Here is an 8,085-nt window from a genome sequence, read left to right on the forward strand (position 1 = left end):
GATATCAAAATTCTTAATGAGAATTCCAGGAATCAGTGCAATGTTAGTCTAAGACTCCGGTCCAGGAATTAGACATGGCTTCACAGCCAGCCAAGCTTTCAGAGAAAGCTTCGGTCCAAAACACTAGACATGGCCAAAAGCCAGCCAAGCCTTAGCAGATCACTGCTCCAAAAGCAAGATTGATAAGAAATCAACAAGCTCTTGTGATGATAAGTTGAAACCTCGGTCCAATAAAATTAGACATGGCTTCTCAGCCAGCCAGATTTCAACAAATCATCATGAAACTCTAGAATTCATCTTCAAGAATTTCGAAAAAAAATAAATACCTAATCTAAGCAACAAGATGAACCGTCAGTTGTCCAGCCTGAACAATCCCTGGCAATAACGCCAAAAACTTGGTATTGTTGCCGGATCTTGGCACTGATGTTACCAAAAGCTTGCTCAAAACTTGAACAATCCCCGGCAACGGCACCAAAAACTTAGTGCGCGAAATTGTGAACAATACTTTTTCACAACTCTCATAATCCCCGGTAATGGCTCCAAAAACGTGGTAGCTCAATACCATGGCATTACACAACTTCGCACAACTAACCAGCAAGTGCACTGGGTCGTCCAAGTAATAAACCTTACGTGAGTAAGGGTCGATCCCACGGAGATTGTTAGTATTGAAGTAAGCTATGGTCATCTTGTAAATCTTAGTCAGGCAAACTCAAATGTATATGGTGATGAACGAAATTAACATAAAAGATAAAGATAGAGATACTTATGTAATTCATTGGTAGGAACTTCAGATAAGCGTATGAAGATGCCTTCCCTTCCGTCTCTCTGCTTTCCTACTGCCTTCATCCAATCCTTCTTACTCCTTTCCATGGCAAGCTTAAGCAAGGGTTTCACCGTTGTCAGTGGCTACCTCCCATCCTCTCAGTGAAAGCGATTGCATATGCTCTGTCACAGCATAGCGGAATTCATCTGTCGGTTCTCAATCAGGCCGGAATAGAATCCAGTGATTCTTTTGCGTCTGTCACTAACGCCCCGCCCTCAGGAGTTTGAAGCACGTCACAGTCATTCAGTCATTGAATCCTACTCAGAATACCACAGACAAGGTTAGACCTTCCGGATTCTCTTGAATGCTGCCATCAGTTCTCGCCTATACCACGAAGACTCTGATCTCACGGAATGGTTGGCTCGTTTGTCAGGCGAGCACTCGGTTGTCAGGCGATCAACCATGCATCGTGCAATCAGGAATCCAAGAGACATTCACTATGGCCTTAGTTGCTTGTAGAACAAGAGTGGTTGTCAGTCACTTTGTTCATGGGTGAGAATGATGATGAGTGTCACAGATCATCACATTCATCAAGTTGAAGAACAAGTGATATCTTAGAACAAGAACAAGCGGAATTGAATAGAAGAACAATAGTAATTGCATTAATACTCGAGGTACAGCAGAGCTCCACACCTTAATCTATGGTGTGTAGAAACTCCACCGTTGAAAATACATAAGCATAAGGTCTAGGCATGGCCGAATGGCCAGCCTCCCAATGATCTAAGATAGCATAAAAATGAAGATAGCTACCAAAGTCCTCTAATACAATAGCAAAAGGTCCTACTTATAAGAACTAGTAGCCTAAGGTGTACAGAAATGAGTAAATGACATAAAAATCCACTTCCGGGCCCACTTGGTGTGTGCTTGGGCTGAGCATTGAAGCATTTTTCGTGCAGAGACTCTTCTTGGAGTTAAACGCCAGCTTTCATGCCAGTTTGGGCGTTTAACTCCCATTTGGGTGCCAGTTCCAGCGTTTAACGCTGGGATTTCTTGAGGTGACTTTGAACGCCGGTTTGGGCCATCAAATCTTGGGCAAAGTATGGACTATCATATATTGCTGGAAAGCCCAGGATGTCTACTTTCCAACGCCGTTGAGAGCGCGCCAATTGGGCTTCTGTAGCTCCAGAAAATCCACTTCGAGTGCAGGAAGGTCAGAATCCAACAGCATCTGCAGTCCTTTTTGGCCTCTGAATCAGATTTTTGCTCAGGTCCCTCAATTTCAGCCAGAAAATACCTGAAATCACAAAAAAACACAAACTCATAGTAAAGTCCAGAAAAGTGAATTTTAACTAAAAACTAATAAAAATATACTAAAAACTAACTAGATCATATCAAAAACATACTAAAAACAATGCCAAAAAGTATACAAATTATCCGCTCATCACTGACGCGTGCGCGTCGATTGGCGAATTTTCAATCCACGCATTAGCGTGCATGACGCATACGCGTCGATGAGTTTTGTGGCCATCCACGCGTGGTCCTGTTTTCATCCCAAAGTTGATTTTTGAGTTTTAAAAGCCAAATCTCATACTTCTAAGCCTCCGATCTCACCATTTATATCTTAAATCATTATGATATGCCTAGCAATGGGAAAAGGAGCTAGGGGATGTGATAACTTGCGAGTGAAGCAAGGGAAAAATGAATGATCAATGAGGATCAAAGATGATTATGTGAGAGGCGGAGGATGGCAGTGGAAGTGCTTGTTATGCCATGGGCCGAAAAGCCGTAATTGTTAATGAGATGGCTGGTTATGGATTTAACCGTGATGCCGATTGGTTGGTTATAGATTTAACCGTGAGTCGGATGGCTAGATTATTGCCGTGCTACGGCGGAGCTATGATTATGGCTACGTATAAATGCATATATGCTGTTGAATGAATTGTGAATGTTGCACTTCCACTATTGGAGATGAGAGTTTCCCTGGGAGGAAGCAGTGGCTAGCCACCACGTGCTTCAGGTTGAGACTCGAAGCTCTTTTGACCCTATGTCATAAGTGTGGCCGGACACTGTGAAAGATCCGGATGAGCTCGCCCCCGTAAATATTCACCAGTGAAGGTGATGGATATAGATCATGATTATGATCAAGCTTATGATGAGTATAACTCGAGTTGGGGATGCGTGACAGTGGGACAGTCCAATGGTTAGATACCAGGACTTGTCGGGTTGGCCCTATAACCGACAGATGATATCATCAGCCACTAGGGACAGGCATTCATCATATGCATACTATATGAATTGTTTGAGATTGCCTATTTGACTGCATATTACTTGCTAATTGTCTAAATGCCTTATTTGTTCCTATTTGTATATTTCTTGCTTGATATAACTGTGTTTGCTACATTATACTCCTGCTGGTGGTTGGGAGGTCTGAAGGAATTGGAAAAGGAAGTATTAGTTAGACGGAAGGATCTTTGGTCAGATGCCCTTTATGGTTTAGCTTGTTTATAAGCTTTGATATTATCTGGAGGAAGTTCTAGGATTGCCTTTTGCTTTCCTCTATTATTATGTATTATATATGTGGAAGCTGTTACCATGCTGGGGACCTCTGGTTCTCACCCATGCGGATTTTGTAGTTTTCAGATGCAGGACGTGAGGTTTCCCGCTGAGGCATGCTGGAGACTTCTAGATTTGCGAAGATCCTTTGTTCTCGAGACTATGTTTTGGGTTATATGTTTTGCTTAGATACTTTTATCTCCATTAAACAATACAAACTGAGATGACTCCTCTTATGGGAGATTTTGGAGAATAGGTTTTATGTATTTGTGTCCCTTTGGGTTTCCTTTGGGGTTTTCCTTATTTTATCATATGTATATATTGCTATGCTCGGACCGGTTATCTTCGCAGCTGAATTTTGATTCTTGATATTCCTATTTTTGACACTCCTTTGTATATATATAATCTCGCGTTTGTTTATCCTTCGTTCGTTACGTTATCGATTGGAGTGTTGCGCTTTAGGATTTCGATTTTTGTTTACCCTTTTTTCTATAAAGGCTCTTAGTTATAATCAATCATTCATACTACTATACGTACTAAATTTTTATTTTAGAGGTCGTAATACCTTGCCATCTCTGAATTATGACTTAAGCATAAGACTCTGAATGGTAGGGTGTTACAACAACAAGGACTACAGTTAGTTCCTTCTAATGGAGAAGAGAGAGATGTTTTGAGTTCCTTTTTACTGTTTATAACGCAAAAGCTGATGTGGAGTTACTTTTTATGACAGGTGGGCCATAAACAAGAATTGGGATGAATTCTCTACTGGAGATGGTCTTCTGGCGACGCTCTCTAGAACGAGGAAGACGGCGATACGCTCTGGAACGAAGAAGACAGCGACGCTCTTTGAAGCACGTTCTCCTCGGCGGGGTGAGGCGCGCGAAAGCCGCGGTGACCTCGACAGGTCGCCATGAAGGAAGCTTTTTTATCTTCTTTATCGGGAGAAGCGGCTATTGAAGAGACGAGAAGAAGATACAATCACAGAGAAGAGATACGAAGGTTGAGGGAAAAATCACAAAACAGAGAATAAAGTAATTTTTTTTAGTATTTTTTAGATTTGTTTAATTTTTTTAGTATGAATGATTGTTAGGGTTTATGGGGAGAGAAATAATTTTATTAAATGTATTTTTGTTTTTATTTTTATTGTTTAGATTATTTAAATTTTGCAACCGTAAAATTAAATAATTTGATTAATCTAAAAAAAGTCATTTTTATCTAACATATAAAAGGAAGAATATTTAAGTTTTTTAAAAAATTAAATAAAAAATATTTTTTATTTTTTTAAATTATAAGAGATTTTGATAAAAGTGGTGATATAATATATATATTTTTTAAAAAAATTAGGTGCTGATGTAGAAAATAAATTTTACGTGGCTTCTTGTTATTTGTTCATATTTTAAACGTATCGGTATGAATGAATTTATCATCGTACCGAAGCAAACACCTATTTTTTTGTGTATTTCGTTCAAAGATGTCATTATTTATTATTTAAATATTGGTATCTTTAAAATTTGATAAAAATAATTTAATTTTATGGTATCAGAACCTTAAGATTTATACAAAGAAAAAGCATATCCATCTAGGTGGTACCTGTTATGTTACCATGGATATAGTGACAACATGCAAGTTGCCAATTAAATGTAAATACCTGACTTCTTTAAAGTAAGTTTGACATTGAGTTAATGTGTTTAAACAAGTAAAAAGACTAATAATTATGATAAACCATTTAAACGGAAATTCAGGAGAAATTATTTTTCTATGCTAGAAAAATAAAAAATACATGTTATCACATCTTCTATGGATACTGAGGTATTACATGAGTTAGGATTTTCTTGGGTTTGAAAAGACCAATCATTATAGCAAGCATTGGCATTCATATTGTCTGTGATCTGCTACAAGAAGAGGAAAAGTGGGAATCCAATAGAAAACTGCCGTTGAGATTGCAGGAAGATATCGAAGAACTATTTGTCGGTAGTACTCATGGTCAAAGAAGATAGATGTCATGGGCAGGGTAGCAGTGACTGGCGAAGACAGAGCAACTGGTGATCTAGTAAAATTTTTTTATCAATTATGTGTGTTTTACTTACATCTGTCCCTGGCTCGGTGCCTTTTCTGTGGAAAGAATTTAGGTATATGTGCATGGTATGCGAGTAGATGAAGTTTCGATGTGTTTAGATGTAATTGTTAGTGTCAATTGGATTAATCTTCTTTTGTTTAGTATAGTTTTCGCTAGATACTATTTTAAGGGAGAGATGTGTGCCTGAAAACAATGTACAGAAGACGCCTTTTACCATATGCTATGACTTGACCCAATATTGTAGTGCAAAATTTGTTGGCGGAGTAAGTAGTGTACCAAAATGTGGTAATTTGGAACTAAATTATTTGTATGAATTTGTTTCCATAGTAATTGAGCCTAACATCTTCAAGCGTGGCATATAAATGTTCTCTAATACTTAGTTAATGCAATTACTTGGATTCTTGTGGACATTTTGTCATTGTGAAAACTATGTAGGAGATATAGGAAATGTTAAAGAACTGAAATAACGAAGAAGTTGTGTTGGCATAAATTAATATTAGAGTACCAAATTTTATTGCGTAATATGAGTACACTTTAGGTACCATAGAGTACACTTTAGGTACAATGGCATTTCCATAGAGTACACTTTAGGTACAATGGTATTTAGGAATTAAGCCTCTGCAGAGTTAAACTTTTTGTTTTTTTGTCATTCTGATTCAGAGTCATGGCTTATGAATTGCGGGATTTTGTCTGTATTTCTACCCTAACATAAGCATTTTGGATCAAACATACTTTCCTTTGCACATATATGATTTTTATTGAGTGTGGACGGAAAGGATTAAATTGAGAAAAGAATTCTATTTTTGTTAAGAAGTAAATTCTAACTTTATTTCAAATATAAATTCATGATTTGAAACAATTAATTGCATGAATAAAATGAATTTTTTGGACTTTACTCTTTTTATCCTTGTGGTTATCTATTTGTCTTTTCTTTATTTGTTTATTAAGAATAATTTTGACATTTCAATATTTAGTAATAATAAACTTGCAATTAGATAATTTTTGGTCTGATTTAGTTTGAACATTAAGTGAGAATTGAAATTCACTTGAGATTTGAAAATGATATTTTTCTTGTACTCCAAACCAAATAAAAGAATTTTTTTCTTGATGGATAGCTATTCTCAAGGTGTTCCAAACACAGTATAAGTAGATCCTTGTGTTGGTTCTTTTGGATGCTAATTAAAGGTTTTCGAGATGTATGTTTTATGCCTAGTTACCATGCTATTTTTGTCTGACTTGCCAGCTGACAAATTCTTTGCCTATTCAGGTATTTGGTGGCGTGAGATGGACAGTGATTCGGAAAGTAGCTCAGAGTTCTCTGAGCAGTGGAGTGACGGATGGAACACGGAATCGAAGACTGACGAATGTGAGACACTAGGGCTTGAGTCGGGACAACCAGAAGAAGTCAACATGACATTGTTGGATACTAAAGAAAGTAGTAAGGTAGCAGATGATGCAAAAGATCAAAGATCTAGTTCGGTGATGGTGAGATCAGTTGAAGAACCAAATCATTCCAATTCCTACGAGGCAGGGGTAACAACAGAAGATTTGGCTATTGCTGAGTTCGATTCGGTTGAGGAGGCATATGCAAGGTATGTAGAATATGCACAGGTTACTGGGTTTGCGGTTCGAAAGGGAGATTCAGAGAAAGATAATGAAGGTAATGTTGTGAGAAAATTTTTCTTTAGCAATAGAGAAGGATTGCGCGATAAGAAACATTATGAGAGGACTGATAGACAGCGGGCACAAAAACCAATTACAATAACCAATTGTAATGCTAGGTTTGTGGTTCATCTAAACAAGAGGTGTGGAAAGTGGAAGATATGAAGTCTTTCTTTGCAGATCATAACTATGAGTTAGCCCCAGCAGAAGTAGATGGAGTGTAGGGGTACCTTCTGGGGTCCTGCCTGCTGACCTTAGGCTCTATTATCTCGTAGTCACTGCACAGAATCCTAGGATTTGTCGAGTCATCATACCAATCATCACTGTCTAACGCCTCCTCCATGAAGATGGCCTTATTGTTGCATCAGGCCGTGCACAAAAAGTTAATTATTAATGTTGCTTTTTGAATAAAATGTAATGGAGAAATTAGTTTTAACGCGGATTGATAGACCATGCCACTTTTTTAAGCTGTTGAAGCCGCTTAGGTCTATCATCTTCTGAGGCTTGGGAGTCTAGGTACACAAACTGTCTACGAATGACGTCAATCACAAACAGAAACTAATGTCCATGCACCAAATGGGACAATAAATCTACCAGCAGAAACCAACAACAGAATATTCACATGCTTAATCAATTAGGGGTTAACAACGACATTACAAATCTTATCGGGACTTACCTTGCATACCCGATTGGCTTTGCCCATAAAATCCTCCCGGATGGCCTTCAGTGTCGCATGCGGAATTGGTCCCCTTCCGGTGGCAATTTGCTGTAACGACAAAGTTCAATGATGGCCTTAAAAAATGTATGATTTTAATAATGAATAAAAAAAGTGCTATAAGTTCTAATTAATTTATAGGGTTTGGGGAAAAAAACCAACAAATCTTAAAATAAATAAAATTAGTTTAAATGGGTGAAATTAGTTTATTACCTGCAACAACTTGATCATGTAAAAATTTACGTTATTTATTTCAACCAATTATTAGCGGCAGAAATAAGGAAAATATATTTATTAGAAGATAATGTTCATAGA

This window comes from Arachis hypogaea, chromosome 6 (genome assembly GCF_003086295.3).
Source record: "Arachis hypogaea cultivar Tifrunner chromosome 6, arahy.Tifrunner.gnm2.J5K5, whole genome shotgun sequence".
NCBI lineage: Eukaryota > Viridiplantae > Streptophyta > Magnoliopsida > Fabales > Fabaceae > Arachis > Arachis hypogaea.